Here is a 16,886-nt window from a genome sequence, read left to right as displayed (position 1 = left end):
ATGAATGTGGAGAGGATGTCCATAGCATCCAAGGAGTTAATCTTAGAATGTTTAATTATACTATTATTTATGTATTACCACGGTGCTGCTCATTTCGATCTGGTGCAATCTCAGGCGATGGTGGCCAGGGCAGAACTAGCCGTACTAGGCATCGGGCAGTGCCCCAGGAGGCTAGGAGAGTGGAGGGGGCGGTTTTGTCACTGGGGGCTGGCTTTACAGCGGTGCTACAATATCAGACCCCAGTGACAAAAGCAGCAAGCTTCCCCAGGGACTGGTCCGAGAAAATTGCATGGACTGCTTTGGGTTCATAGTCCGGCCCTGGCACTGGCGGATGTGCCCAGTTAGCCATGTCTTCCCTGGACCGGAATCAAGCATCCTAGGACCGGTTTCTGGCTATCAGCCGTCTTCAGCCAGGATAGCTTGACTCCAGTGGTGTGGACAGCACGGGACTCACGTCTTAGCATACCCGTCCCACTCGGGGTGACAAATGCAAAAACAACAGTTGATGGACAGAATGCAGAACAATGTCATACATTCACCCCAGTACAGAGATCTGGGCCTAAATCCATCATTTTTTTGCTCACCACACCACCCCAATTCAGACAATGCCATATGCAAATCAGCCTTGACCCTGTGCCTCATGGGAACAGTCCAGCCAATCAAGCATCCTAGGACCGGTGTCTGGCTATCAGCCATCTTCAACCAGGATAGAGTGTGGAGAGCACGGACTGATTTGGATATGGCCATGTCTGAACTGGGATGGCTTGGTGAGCAAAATAACGATGGATTAAACCTAGATCTGTGACTGGGGGTGAATGTTTTGCCATTGTGCAGCATTCTGTCCATCATCTTGTGTGTTTTGCTGTTCACCCTATGTGGGAAGGGTATGCCCAGACGTGGGTCCCTTGCTCACTATGCCACTGGAGTCAAGCTATCCTGGCTGAAGATGGCTGATAGCCAGAAACCGGTCCTAGGATGCTTGATTCTGGTCCAGGGAAGACATGGCTTGGCAGTTCGGTCTGGACTGTTCCCATGAGGCATAGGGTCAAGACTGATTTTCATATGGCCATGTGTGAACTGGGGTGGCTTGGTGAGCAAAATAACAATGGATTAAACCCAGATCTGTGACTGGGGGTGAATGTTTTGCCATTGTGCAGCATTCCGTCCATCATCTTGGGTGTTTTGCTCTTCACCCTATGTGGGAAGGGTATGCCCAGACGTGGGTCCCTTGCTCACTACGCCACGGGAGTCAAGCTATCCTGGCTGAAGATGGCTGATAGCCAGAAACCGGTCCTAGGATGCTTGATTCCGGTCCAGGGAAGACATGGTTTGGCAGTTCGGTCTGCACTGTTCCCATGAGGCACAGGGTCAAGACTGATTTGTATATGGCCATGTCTGAACTGGGGTGGCTTGGTGAGCAAAATAACGATGGTTAAACCCAGATCTGTGACTGGGGGTGAATGTTTTGCCATTGTGCAGCATTCCGTCCATCATCTTGTGTGTTTTGCTGTTCACCCTATGTGGGAAGGGTATGCCCAGACGTGGGTCCCTTGCTCACTACGCCACTGAAGCCAAGCTATCCTGGCTGATAGCCAGAAACCGGTCCTAGGGTGCTTGATTCCCGTCCGGGAAGACATGGCTTGGCAGTTCGGTTTGGACTGTTCCCATGAGGCACAGGGTCAAGACTGATTTGCATATGGCCATGTCTGAACTGGGGTGGCTTGGTGAGCAAAATAACGATGGATTAAACCCAGATCTGTGACTGGGGGTGAATGTTTTGCCATTGTGCAGCATTCCGTCCGTCATCTTGTGTGTTTTGCTGTTCACCCAATGTGGGAAAGGTATGCCCAGACGTGAGTCCCTTGCTCACTACGCCACTGGAGTCAAGCTATCCTGGCTGAAGAAGGCTGATAGCCAGAAACCGGTCCTAGGATGCTTGATTCCAGTCCAGGGAAGACATGGCTTGGCATTTCGGTCTGGACTGTTCCCATGAGGCACAGGGTCAAGACTGATTTGCATATGGCCATGTCTGAACTGGGGTAGCTTGGTGAGCAAAATAACGATGGATTAAACCCAGATCTGTGACTGGGAGTGAATGTTTTGCCATTGTGCAGCATTCCGTCCATCATCTTGTGTGTCTTGCTGTTCACCCTATGTGGGAAGGGTATGCCCAGACGTGGGTCCCTTGCTCACTACGCCACTGGAGTCAAGCTATCCTGTCTGAAGATGGCTGATAGCCAGAAACCGATCCTAGGATGCTTGATTCCGGTCCAGGGAAGACATGGCTTGGCAGTTCGGTCTGGACTGTTCCCATGAGGCACAGGGTCAAGACTGATTTGCATATGGCCATGTCTGAACTGGGGTGGCTTGGTGAGCAAAATAACGATGGATTAAACTCAGATCTGTGAGTGGGGGTGAATGTTTTGCCATTGTGCAGCATTCCGTCCATCATCTTGTTTGTTTTGCTGTTCACCCTATGTGGGAAGGGTATGCCCAGACGTGGGTCCCTTGCTCACTACGCCACTGGAGTCAAGCTATCCTGGCTGAAGATGGCTGATAGTCAGAATCCGGTCCTAGGATGCTTGATTCCGGTCCAGGGAAGACATGGCTTGGCAGTTCGGTCTGGACTGTTCCCATGAGGCACAGGGTCAAGACTGATTTGCATATGGCCATGTCTGAACTGGGGTGGCTCGGTGAGCAAAATAACGATGGATTAAACCCAGATCTGTGACCGGGGGTGAATGTTTTGCCATTGTGCAGCATTCCGTCCATCATCTTTTGTGTTTTGCTGTTCACCCTATGTGGGAAGGTTATGACCAGACGTGGGTCCCTTGCTCACTATGCCACTGGAGTCAAGCTATCCTGGCTGAAGATGGCTGACAGCCAGAAACCGGTCCTAGGATGCTTGATTCCGGTCCAGGGAAGACATGGCTTGGAAGTTCGGTCTGGACTGTTCCCATGAGGCACAGGGTCAAGACTGATTTGCATATGGCCATGTCTGAACTGGGGTGGCTTGGTGAGCAAAAGAACGATGGATTAAACCCAGATCTGTGACTGGGGGTGAATGTTTTGCCATTGTGCAGCATTCCGTCCATCATCTTGTGTGTTTTGCTGTTCATCCTATGTGGGAAGGGTATGCCCAGACGTGGGTCCCTTGCTCACTACGCCACTGGAGTCAAGCTATCCTGGCTGAAGATGGCTGATAGCCAGAAACCGGTCGTAGGATGCTTGATTCCGGTCCAGGGAAGACATGGCCTGGCAGTTCGGTCTGGACTGTTCCCATTAGGCACTGGGTCAAGACTGATTTGCATATGGCCATGTCTGAACTGGGGTGGCTTGGTGAGCAATATAACAATGGATTAAAACCAGATCTGTGACTGGGGGTGAATGTTTTGCCATTGTGCAGCATTCCGTCCATCATCTTGTGTGTTTTGCTGATCACCCTATGTGGGAAGGGTATGCCGAGACGTGGGTCCCTTGCTCACTACGCCACTGGAGTCAAGCTATCCTGGCTGAAGATGGCTGATAGCCAGAAACCAGTCCTAGGAGGCTTGATTCCGGTCCAGGGAAGACATGGCTTGGCAGTTCGGTCTGGACTGTTCCCATGAGGCACAGGGTGAAGACTGATTTGCATATGGCCATGTCTGAATTGGGGTGGTGTGGTGAGAAAAAAAACGATGGATTTAGGCCCAGATCTCTATACTGGGGTGAATGTATGACGTTGTTCTGCATTCTGTCCATCAACTGTTGTTTTTGCATTTGTCACCCCGAGTGGGACGGGTATGCTCAGACGTGAGTCCCGTGCTCTCCACACCACTGGAGTCAAGCTATCTTGGCTGAAGACGGCTGATAGCCAGAAACCGGTCCTAGGATGCTTGATTCCGGTCCAAGGAAGACATGGCTTGGCAGTTCAGGCTGGACTGTTCCCATGTCTTAATTGGGGTGGTGTGGTGAGCAAAAAAACGATGGATTTAGGCCCAGATCTCTGTACTGGGGTGAATGTATGACATTGTTCTGCATTCTGTCCATCAACTGTTGTTTTATCATTTGGAGGTAGTCAAGGGTCGCATCTGGGACCTCTAGCTTCCTCCCTGCTACAAAGTGTTGCTCCCTCTGGGGCCAGGGTCACAAAAGTGTCATTAATAGCAGGGAACAAGCTAGAGGTCACAGCTGCAACCTCTGTCTACCCCAAATGATGTTTATGTACTCAGCTGCATTTAACAGTGAAGTACTACAACCCCCTTCTCTCTAGTGCCCCCCTCCTACCCGCTATAATGGAGTTTCTGTCTCTACAGTTCCCAATGCTGTGCAAAATTGTAAAGGTTTAGTTACAGGAGCAGACAACTAAAAGCGGTCTCACTCGTTAATGGAGCAACTTGGTTCAAATTCCTTTTTCAACCTGTGCTTAAAAGGTTTCAAGTGGAGTGGTGGTCTTGCCTGTGTATTTGAGTCTCTGTCCCTCTCTGATGATCTACTCTTACTTGATCCTGTTTGCGTTGTAGTTCAGGTTGTATGGCATGTGTGGGACCCACGTGAACTGTGTCAGAATTGCATCAGAGCAAAATAATCTAACCTGGATGGTTGTCTCAGACTTGAGATAATAGTACAGCTAATGTCGGCATGTTGTATGTAATGTTGCTTGGAAAAAAAAATGAAAGTTGTATCGACTGAAGTAAGAAGCAAGGATTAGACTGCAGGCCACTGAGTCCACAGAGACATCATTGTGATTAAACTTGGCGGGAAGGTAATAAATGCAACATCAGATCACCATTATTCTGCCAGCTACAAAGTTCACAGCTGGCGAAGATTAGTGTGACCCTGAAGACCTGCCCAGGATGTCCATTCTGTAAACCCTGACCTGAAGAAAGCTGCTGCGGCCACAGTAAAAACATCTACACTTCTAGGATGCCGAATAGTATATGGAGCAAACATCTCCCCTCAATGGAACCTTCAATACACCTTTCCCTAAAAGACCAAACAAATCATTAGCAATATTATCACAAGAAACATCATCATGCTGAAGATCCAACAAGCATTCATCAAACTCTGAATAATCCCTCCTATTTTGGTTCCAAGTCAACTCATCAACTTCACCTTAGTTGTTGCTCACTTCATGCATGCCATATAGGGCACCCATTTCTTGCATGCCGCAACAAAGACACATTTCTTGTGACTCATATTAAAATCAGACTCTCCAGTCTTGCCAGTAGGCTTCCTTTTATTGAACTCCAAATGCTTGAGCTTCTTCAACTGCTTCCAGCAATAGCATCCTCATCCTCTCACAAGAACAAATATTCCATATCTGAGTTTTCTATCCTTCATTCTCTTACCTAGAGCAGTCTTACCGCTTCCCAAGGAGAAGCCTTAATTTTGGACTGAATTCATCTTTTTATAATTTCTTGGTTCATTGCACTTTTTGAAACCTCCATTACTGTCATTTCCACTGCCTGTGTCATTCCATACAGCATGCACTCTTTTAAAGATAATATCCATAAATAGGGAAAAAAATCATCCAATAAATACCCCTTTCCTCACTAAAATACCCAATGCTTTAAGTGGGATGAAAAAAGTACAGATGTCTCTAAAAGGGGTGTGACCAAAGGAGCACAATATGGACTCATTTCCAAGAGGCCTGGCCTACTTAATTAAGGGCGTTGCTTATAAATGTAAACTAAAATCCTGTGCTTCACACAGCATGCCACCTGACTAGTATTTTGGTACCTCTGTGAGTTTTCTCTTATTGCATCCAGACATGTCACAGAGCAACAAACATTAATTCCTAAAACAAGCCAGACACATTGGCTTTACCAATGCTTGTTAGGTGTTTAAAATAAACGAATAACATTGAGTTGCATTGTGAATAATTAGAATTGAAAATGTTTGACTTCTTAAAAGACGAGACTGCAAATTAAATGTTAATAAGCTTTGTGAAAGGGGCGGTGAGCTTCAGAGTGTCTTAGACACTCATTCTCTCCTTCACACAAACTTTCCTCTGCAGTGCCTGCCTCTTTTTGACACCTACGCCTCCTTACATCTTTCTGAAATCCTCCATCTATAATTCTCATACTTTTTCACAATTTCAAAACTTAAACTCACCTAGACACCTGGAGGCGACTTAATTGAAAGTGCACACTGTCCAAGAGTCATATGTAGCCATAAAAAAACTACAGAAACAAAACTTTATAAAACAAACACAAATACTCGTAGGGAATATAAATGAAGTAAACCATTTGAAATGTAAACAGGGATTGCATTGCTGCCATGGAATACCTTAAGGGTTTTTACAGTCATTGTTGAGAAATTGATCAGTACGTTTGCCAGTACAGTAAAGAGCATGAATAATAAGCCATATAGGAACCCGCTTCAAATATCAGTTTTCAATTTCTGCTGGGTCCAAACCCCGACTGGAGTCAGGACTCGTCCAATTTAAAGCCTTGAAAATACTTCTAGACTGCTAAATCATACTTGCACCACTTTTTCAGGGTCTTACAAATTAATGCGCCTTCAAGAATAGCTTCAATGTGGCTGGCCTTTGCTCTGTGTATGCAAGCAGCCATACCGCCAAACAATGGCAAAGAACCCAAACCAAAATTGCTGCTAATTCTATAGGACACACTGACAAGTCGCCTCACTGGTTACAGACAGTGGGTCCCTTGCTCACTACGCCACTGGAGTCAAGCTATCCTGGCTGAAGATGGCTGATAGCCAGAAACCAGTCCTAGGATGCTTGATTCCGGTCCAGTGAAGACATGGCTTGGCAGTTCGGTCTGGACTGTACCCATGAGGCACAGGGTCAAGACTGATTTGCATATGGCCATGTCTGAACTGGGGTGGCTTGGTGAGCAAAATAACGATGGATTAAACCCAGATCTGTGAGTGGGGGTGAATGATTTGCCATTGTGCAGCATTCCGTCAATCATCTTGTGTGTTTTACCTCCAAATGATGTCCATGGCTGAGCACAACCCCTTTTAAGCTTGTATTGTGTTGTATTTAGTTCTGATGTGTGATTAAAGTACTTTCTTTTTCCATAAAAGATAAGCACTGGGCTAGACATTACATTATTCTGTATGATGGCTGAGGGTTGAATTCTAAACTCATGTCCTCCAAGCACCCAATGTGAGCCGGAGCTTATGAGGGCCGGGTCTACAGTCACCGAGTCACGCTGCATTAAGTGCACCTGTCCTGCCGTCGTTACGTCGAGTTGTGCGCGTGGCACTGGCCCACACAGAGAGCGTGTGCTGACTGTGATACTGCTGTGGTGCTTTAGTGCTATGCTGCGTACTGTGACTGACTCACTTCTTAGTTTAAGAAAGTTACCGACGACAAATCTTGATGCATGCATTAAATGTAAACACTTACTGTGACGTGACATGACTGACAGTGATGACATGACACTGACTCCGATTCGATTCTCAAAATTATTTCCTCCTCCTCACTCTCTTCAAGACGTCACTTCCGGCCGCGGATCAGGCCCAGTGGGCGGGACACTGCAGTAGTTGTTGATGGGCAGAGGGTTTGCTGCCCTGGACTGATCTTCTTCTGCGGGGGTTGGGCTGTGCACGGCAGAGGCAGCGACGCGTGCCCAGAGTATGCAAAAGAATGCCCGTGCATTTTCGCTGCCCGCCCCAGCATACCCGCACCTCTCCGTCCTCACCAGCCACCACACCGAGTATCCAGTGGTGGTGCGTGTAATTTAACTACTCATGCACGCCCAGTGTCTTTGAAGTAACGGACTCAGGAGCGACGACGGTTGAGGTTGGTTGGCTACTGCTGCAGGTCTGGACTGCTCAGCACAGGTGAGGGCGAGCGTGGCTGGCAGGGCAGCCGTGACGCACAGTGATGGTGATTACTGGTCAGGTTTTCCCGTTTCGTTTTTTTAAAATCGTCAATCATTTGGTAGGCCGCCGCCGGCCAAATGATCATGGATGGTTTAAATAAATCAAGCTGCGTGATGGAAGGGCAGGGCCTGGTAGCCCACAGGCGCAGGCGCAGGATTAATGTTTTATTAATCATAATTGTTTATTGGTGACTGACAGGTTTGATCATGATGGCCGCCTGGGATAGGCGGGCGGCAAAATCATGAATTAAAAAATAAAGCTGCGCAGGTGAGGCCTACTTTTTTATGTTGATGATGGTGGTCACGTCATGAGGATGAGAGGTTGTTTTTGATCGCCTGGGCTGGTGGTGGTTTGATCATCACGATCATGTTTTACTGGATGCCAGACCAGTAGTGGATGCACTGACTGCAGAGGGCAGGGCAGTCACAGTGGCTATTTGTTGCGCAGTTGCAGGCCGGCCGGGCCCGGGCTTCCTGGACAGCACTACAGGCCCAGGATGGATTCAGTTTAGTTTCAGCCAGGGTAAGGAAAGCTCATCTGTGGGGGTTGGGGATGTGCGTGGCAAGCAGCGTGCATGCACACATTTTCTCACATTATAAGGCGCACGCACATTCACTGCTTTGCCACCACACCCCAGTGATAATGATGGTCAGTTCGCTCAAGTAGAAAGCTCCGATAGGAGTTCCCTTAACTTTAACTTTGGTGATAAGATACAGACTAGTCCTTCAGTGATAGACCAAAATAGAGGGTCCTGGTTTAATGGCTCTATTTTGGCTTTGTCAGGGTCTGGCTCACAGGCCCTGGCCCGTGTAGAGCACCGAGTCCTTAGCCCCCAGGACGAATCTCTTCCTATCAGTGAGCAGTGGTGCAGCTGCTCAACCTCTCAACTCAGTCTGATCCTCAACCTAAGCTATGACTTGGTAGAGGGTAGTCATATTCACAAAGTACATAATTGAGTTAAAATAACTACACATATCTAGCACGTTAAAGTGAGTCTACACATGAGTAATGGGTGTTGCTTTCACCCATACTAAAGGTACTCATCTTAGCTGCGGTGGAGATGTGTGACACCCTGTGAACACCTGGCAAATAAACTTGCAACACTTACAATTCACATACAGCTAGATTCATAAAGCCAAATTGCGTTCGCAATAGCTGCGAATTCGCAATTGCGCTCGCAATTTGAAGGGAAGGAATTCAAGAAACCCAAACAACTAAAATAGCGAAATCGCAATTTAAAAATTGCGAATTCGCTATTAAATTCGCAGAATCCTGGAGGATGGGCATTTGCGAATCGGAAATAGCGAGAAGCCATGGATTCTGCGAATTCAATAGCGAAGTCGCAATAAACTCGCAATTGATATTCATGAAAAATCGCTAAAAGCGAAAACTGAGAAAATCGCTATTTGCGACGCGCAAATTAAGAAGAACTCAAATCAGGTGGTAACCAGTACTGAATTTGTTTTTTTTTTTTACAAAAAACAGTTTGGTCACTCCCAACAGGTGCAGGGCTGATCAAACACATTTAAGGACATGCAGCTGGAGCCTGGTGATTCCCACAATGCCTGGACTTTACATGCTGGTGAGGCGGCGTGGGCTGCAGCGAGCTGCACGCAACAGACGGAGGATACAGGAGCGGATATTCCGCCAGCGGGTCACTCTTCTGGGCCAAACCAGGGAGCAAATCTATGCCAAGTACCGCCTGAGTGGGGCCATGATAATCAAGCTCATCCGGGACCTAGACACCCTGATGCAGCACGCCTACAAGGAGGACTAATGCCGTGCCCACACTTGTGCAGGTATTGTGCTGCCTGCACCTCCTGGCCTCCGGAAGCTTCCAGGGGATGGTCGCAGTTGCAGGGGGGGTATCCCAGCCCACCATGTCCCGCTGCCTAAGGAGTTTCCTGGAGGTAATGCTGACCCGGCTACACCACTATATATCATTCCCCACCTGCCAACAGGACCTCAATGATACTAAGCTGCAATTTTACAATGTAGCTCAATTCCCACACGTCATTGGATGTATTGACTGTACGCACGTCCATATTTGCCCACCTGCTGAGACGGAGTACATGTACCGCAAACGGAAAAGCTACCACTCCCTCAACATCAAGATGGTGTGCAATGCCAAAACAATAATCACGGACATTGTGGCACAGTACCCGGGGAGCACACATGACTCCTTCATCTTCAGGCACAGCGGCATCCACACACGACTGGCCAGGGGAGACTTTGGGGAAGGACACCTACTAGGTAAGTACGCATGCCCCAAATCTGTACGTTGTGATCATGTAGCTGCGCAGAACATGCACTCACCCTTTGCTCCTTACATACAGGTGACAGCGGCTATGCTCTCCGTGAGTACCTCCTCACCCCATACCTCAACCCTGCAACTCCACAGCAACGGCAATTTAATGCATCACACATTCGCACAAGGAACTGTATTGAGAGGACATTTGGCCTGTTGAAAAGCAGGTTCCGCATACTGCACAAGACAGGTGGGGCCATGAAATACGATCCTGAGGTCTGCTGCCGCATCGTGGCCGTGTGTGCGATCCTTCACAACATTGCTACCAAGCGCAGGATCCCTGTTGACATCTCTGGCAGTGAGTTGGAAGGGGACAACCGCCCGCCTCCAAATGAGCGTCATGCACGTGGGGAAAATCCTGCTGAAGGACACAGGCGCCGCAACCACATCACCATTAACTGTTTCTAGTGCACCCACTCCCCACACCCATTACTTGACTCATGCATGTGGACATTAAGAATGACATGAGTCAGATTAAGGTAGTCAAACCAATTGTATTTGTTAAATCACAATAAACTTGCTATTCAGGTAACTTGTACATCACTGACATATTGCGCCATATGCCTGTCCTTCAGGAGGGCATGCTTGTACCAGCAGCATGGCCCCTCAAATCAATGTCAATGTTCAATGGCGCCTCCGGGCAGATGCTCCCAGCCTCCTTTCCCCATCGTCCTCCTGATTAGGACGTGAGGCAGCAGAGGGCCTGCTGCTGCAGCGGGGTGCTACCACCGGAGGGATGGACTGGCCGCTATGGCTGGATGTAGCCTCACTTGTGTCGTCCTCCCCAACCCCCGGCCATGGTTGGCAGCCTGCATGGCCTGGACTGCAGTAGCCACATGCTCTAGAGCTGTCGTGACGTCCTGGCACCACTGGACCATTTGGACCTGCATTGCCAAGGAGCGTCGCGAGAGCTGTGAGGTAGCGTTGCCGATGATGTAATTCGAGCGCGTGTACGCCGACAGGCGGGTCAGCAGTTGGCGGTGTCTGCGGCGATTGAGTTCCCGCTGCCTGTTAATTGCCTGTGTGTTGGCCTCCTTGGCAGCTGTCATCCGCTCAGACATCAAAGCAACATTTCGGGCTGTCTTGTCCAGTTGCAGGTGGATGGCCCCAAGATGACGTGCCTGTGTCTGGTGCACATGCAGCATCCTGCGCTCGATGGATAGGCCACCTGCTTGCAGATTTAGCCCCCTACCAGCACAGGAAATGTTGGAGCGCTGACCCCTCACCAGTCCGCTGGACTGGCTCCTCACAGCCGCAGGGCGGCGGGTTGGTTGGCGAACTAGAGCTGGTGTAGGTTGTCCCACTGGGGACTGTGTGACAGGCAGTGCTACTGCAGCGCGTGCTGGCACAAGGGTGGCACTGGCCACAGGGGCAGGTGGTGTGATGAGCGCCGGTGCGGGAGCTTGCACAGATGGTCCGGGCTGTGGGGAGAGATTTGCGTCTCCCTCTGTGTCCTCCATGATGTCCATGACCAGGCCATCGCTGTCAGTGCTTGGGACATCTGCGCCACCTGTGATGTAAAGTGGACGTTGATTAGTGACATGTTTCGTACCCATTTGGACTTCCTACATGCTTGCAGACTACCATTCCCTGACTGGCTGCAGGATTGACTCTCACTAAACATGTGTGGCTTAATGGGGCAAGATGGTAAATGTGGTCAGACTACATGTCCCACAATGCATTAGGGCTTTAGTGGTGTGCTTTGGCTGCATGACTGGGCTTTGATATGGGAGGCTCTGGAGTATTGGACATTGTTAGGGGACAGGGGGTCGCAGTCGCATGGCACTTACCTGGTGTGTCCTGTGTGGGTCGGGAGGAGTCAAGCTGTGTCACACCCACGCATGCCTGTGGATTAATTGTGTCCTCCACTCGGTCCTCCAGTGGTGTATTCGGTGGGACAGTGGGCTCCCCTCCACCTGTCGCCACACGCTCACCCAGCCTCTCCGCTATCCTCTCCTTTGACCTCCCTCTGAGGTCATACCACCGTTTTTTGAGTTCGTCCACGGAGCGCTGGGTCACCCCCACAGAGTTAAATTTTGCGCGGATGAGCAACCATAGCCGCCTTTTGTCCGCCTCGGCCACCCTCCTCGAATCTTTGCCAAACAGGCGATTGTAGTCCTTGCAGACTCCTTCTATCAGGAACTCAAGCTCCTGCTCAGAAAATGTTATCTTTCTTTTGCGCCCACTAGCAGATCCAGCTGCAGCTTCCTCAGTCATGCTTGACACTGGGGTGTATCCTGCACAAATCCTGTAGGCACACTGGAGGGGATCTCTGAATGTGATGCTCCCTGTATAGGCTCTCACTGCTGAATGAAGGTGGAACCTGCCTACTTCCTGGTTGTGATGTCATCACTAGGCTCAAGATGCGACTTCCCGTTTTTGCGATCTCGCACTTAGCGAGATCGCAATTTGCGATCTCGCTATTTGCGATATCGCAATTTCAGAACGGATTTCGGCCGGTTATGCGAATATTTAGTGTTTTTCGGCAAATCGCAATCGGCGATTGCGGCCGATTGCGATTCGCTTTTTTTTCTCGCATTTTTTCATGAATGCCAATCTGCGATTCCTTATTTGCGATTCGCTTTTTCTCGCAATTAAGGAATCGCAGATTGGGACATTGATGAATCTAGCTGATAGTAATCATCTTGTGATGCATTTACTCAATACTCATTGATGATGCAAGTGCATGAATTCAATGAGTTTTCGCATTGACAAAGCAAAGGCAGCTGTATCACCTTCCAAGTGTGACGCCTCCCCCTACACATTTTTCCATTGTTGGAATATGATACAGGCCTGTGTCCAGCACAGGTTATAACATGTAGAACCTGTTCTATGCATAACATACTATTGTCATTCATACCACTGATTTTGAAGTATCAGTACCTCTGTTAAACTGGTCCCACGTTTGGTTACATGTTTAAACTCCCATCCTTTTAGGGTCACTTGATATTATAGTGTATGGCGCTGCACTGACCATTCTGTCACCCTAAGGTAGAAGGAAGCGAATCTACATAAAAGAGAAGCGAGGCAGCAGCATACACTTTGTGAGTGTGAAGGGCGGTGCGGTGGTGAGGGGTAGGAAGAGATGAGGCAAAGGTATGATGGGGTGAGGTGTAACACAGATCCCTCAGCGAAGATCTGTTTCATAATCATTCTTTTATGTAACACTATGGGGGTGGGGTGGGAGGGTCAGTTTGCCAGTATATTCTTGTTTTAAAAGCAGCTGGTGCCGAGTTCATGGGCTCCAGTAATATTCAGGCATAAATTAGAATGTCAAGATAACTCTGGAGATTATTCGTCTACCTAGAGAGAGACAGGAGCTTTTTTTAGGGGAAGCTGTGACTGCTTTAAAGGTAGTACAGGTTTATATACCTGCTGCAAAGAACGTGTACCATGCAGATCAAAAAGTGCATATAATGTAAAATCGATCAGTGTATTACTGTTTCTGTCAGAGAGATCCTTTTGTTACTTGCACTTTGTAAGTTAAAATCCTATCATAGAACAGCAAGCTATTAACTAGTCTGTCTGTCATCAAATAGCTGCATGCAAACGGCAAGTTATATATTAGAGCTATATGTTTTTTGGGCCAATCTTTCATTATCCTAATCTTGCAAAAAGAGTCTAATGTGGGTAGAAATCAATTCTTATTGAAGAGAATCCCTAACAATGCTGTTATGAATGTTTTAAATTCTGCATTTCCGTTTTTCCAGACTTTAAACCCTTAAACTATATTGCCTACAATGACAATCATGGATGACATGTGACTCCTATACCTTGTAGTTCTGTCTGATGTAACATTCGAGTTACACACGTAGGATTGTATTTATGCAATGTGTGAATGATCATGCAAAATGCTCTGACACCTTACACTGGTATGAGAGGCGCTATTAAACTAAATTAATTTAAGAAACTGGGTACTCCGCTACATAATGCTCCCAAACAGGGCGTTACACGTCGGTGATTGTTCAACAACTTTGAGCAATGTTTTTAATTTGTAGGACTGCCGGAATGAGCAAGGCTCATTTGCTATGTTTGTCCTTAGTGTATGTTTGGGATATTTAATTATTGTTGTGTTCTGTATATAGGTTATTTATTTGCATTGATTGACAGTGTCAATTTATTTAATATTTTCTTACAGTTGTCTCTTGGTTCAGATGTTATATATATTCTATTTTATATAATTTATTTTGTTGATATAAGACTTACCTTGCTTTTTCGTTTTCCATTTTAAAACATATTTATTTGTATTTGTATATTTTATGTTACATTATTTTGTCTTTATATGTTTATATTTTGTACGGCACTATGGCCATTTTGCACTAATAAGTATGACTTACTTGCAATACTTTGAAATTCAAACTGCCTCGCCATTACCTATTCCTTTGGCCTAGGTACCTTTAGGACTTTTTGGTGGAGATTATATTTTTCTGAGCTTTATGGTAAGATGCAAATCTTTAATTAAAAAGTCATATTTGGAATATATGCCTCTTTTCTAATCTGTCTTGTCTGTGTGATACAGATCTGCATAGTTCCATGTTTTATTTAACTATTCTGTGTCTAATAAATGCACATATAGCTCCAGGGGACTAAGTTATTGTAACAAGCCCGCTTGGTAATCATCTTTTTTCAATTGTTTCTCTAATAGAATACTTTACTATACTGAATAACCACATACCCCTTCGGCCACTGGAAGTGCCATGACTGACTCATTCAAGTATATTGCATGATGTTATTCAGTCTCTGTTTATAGTGGTTTAACAACATTTTGGTTTATTTTGGCACATAAGCTATGTAAAAGTTGTACCTTAGAACTCATAGACTGTTACAAATGGCATACCCTACCCCAGTATTGGCCTTTCACCAAATCAGCACATACAGCACTGAAATTGTCCCTTTTCAATCCATTAGTGATTCTAGCTAATCTATACCAAATTGTGCTTTCAATGCACTTTTGAGTTAATCTTTTTCAAAATGTTCACAGGGCAAGGGAACCTCCTATCAAAACCTTACTATGAGGAAGGCTCCCTTGCTGAAATTCGGATCAGCCAGGTATATATTACCTCTGACTTTTAGCAGTGCTAGTTGAAAATGTGGGTGGAGCTAATATAGTAAGTGGGTGGAGCCAGTGAAGGAAGTGGGTGGAGCCATAGAAAAGTAGGTGTGGCCTCCGACAAACATTTGAGCACCTGCACTTCATATTTTACAAATGAAGCACTGTCCATGAGAAGTCTGGCAGCTCGCCCTCTGTACCCGGAGAGGGCAAGCTGAGAGGGAGGGAAAGGGATTAAAAGATCTGGACTTGGCAGAGTTTGAAAAGCCATAAAGGGCAAACCCAGAGCACCAGTGGCAAGCAACCTCAACAGATGGGCCCAGAATCTCCTTTCTGTCTTGTGACACTCACTACCATGGTCCGACACACAAATGGAAGTTCTCTGAATAAAATGTACTTTTATGTCTTTTTGTATCATAACTATTCACATTTGTTCCTTATCTGATCATTTCTTTAAGTTGGCTGTCATGGCAGAAGATTTAAAAATGTGAAGTCATATTCCTTCCACTTCTCAGGATTTTAACAGTCATTTAAAGATGCCTGAAATTTGCGAGGTGTCTGGGGATTCTGCTGTGATCAAAAAGATGGGTTGATCTGAACATCCAGGTATTACATTTGAGGTGTCTTGTATAGGAAAACAGATTTGAACTTTTGTCTGAAATCCCTTGGTCATCTATTAGCTAAAATAAACTCTCTTTCCCTGGTGACACAACTGACATCTCTCTCAGCTTACTCAGTCCCCACAGTCATCAGTGCTTGATAATTTGAGGAACATACAGAAGGAAATTGCACGAGCTAGACCTAAACTGGCACCTTATTTTTTACTCAGGCAGCAAGTTAAAATTACAGAATCGCAAAATAGGTTAGCAATACAGTAATAGGAAAGGGCATGTTAAGGGCGTCCCGTACTAATTGCAACTCGCAACAGTATGTGTGAATGTTTTGCGACCGAAATACGGTCGCAGAACATTCACACTTTACTGCCTACTTCAAGTTGTGAATGTAAGCAAAATATTTTTAAGAGCAGGCACCACTGCCTGCACTTAAAAAATAGTAAGAAAACGTTTACCTTTTGTTTTCTAAATGCATCTCGTTTTCCTTTAATGAAAACAGGCTGCATTAAAAAAAAATGTGTTGCTTTATTTAAAGACACAGACATAGTGGTCTGCTTACTCCAGCAGGCCACTGTCCCTGCGTTTTTAGAGATTCCCAATGGGTCTCTGATTGTGACCTAACTCATGAATATTAATAAGGTAGGTCATGTGCGACCCACTGGGAATTGCAAACAGTGTAAACCATAGCTGTTTGCGACTTCCTAATAACAAGAAGCAAACATTTGCTATTAGGTAATCGCAAATCTGAGTCTATATACATCTGGCCCGTAGATCTCTTTTCAAATGCGGAGACAGAATTGTTCCATGCTGACAAACTTGCGTTTTACTCGAATTGTACTTGCAAATAATAAATAGAAGACGGTTCGATTTATTAACAAACTATGGGCCAGATGAACAATCATTTTTTGCGGTCACAAACAGAAGATCGGCCCGTTTGCGTATGCAGAAACAGGTCCTGGCTTGTGCAAACACTAGTTTGCGAGTCACTAACTCGCAAAATAGCATGTGCGACTCTCGCTATTAGGAAGGGGCAACCCTTCCTAATAGCGAGTCATAATGCAATGTACTATTGTTT

At 46.5% G+C, this 16,886-nt stretch overlaps 1 long non-coding RNA gene across 1 annotated transcript in view; it reads right to left on the bottom strand.

Moving 5' to 3' along the window:
- The window catches only part of LOC144767258 (uncharacterized), a 166,510-nt gene that overhangs the window by 19,177 nt on the left and 130,447 nt on the right, over window positions 1-16,886 (bottom strand). The gene's annotated exons all lie outside the window — the stretch shown is intronic.

This window comes from Lissotriton helveticus, chromosome 7, assembly GCF_964261635.1.
Source record: "Lissotriton helveticus chromosome 7, aLisHel1.1, whole genome shotgun sequence".
Lineage (NCBI taxonomy): Eukaryota > Metazoa > Chordata > Amphibia > Caudata > Salamandridae > Lissotriton > Lissotriton helveticus.
The sequence above is the reverse complement of the archived record's forward strand: the minus strand, read 5'-3'. Positions and strand labels throughout refer to the sequence as shown.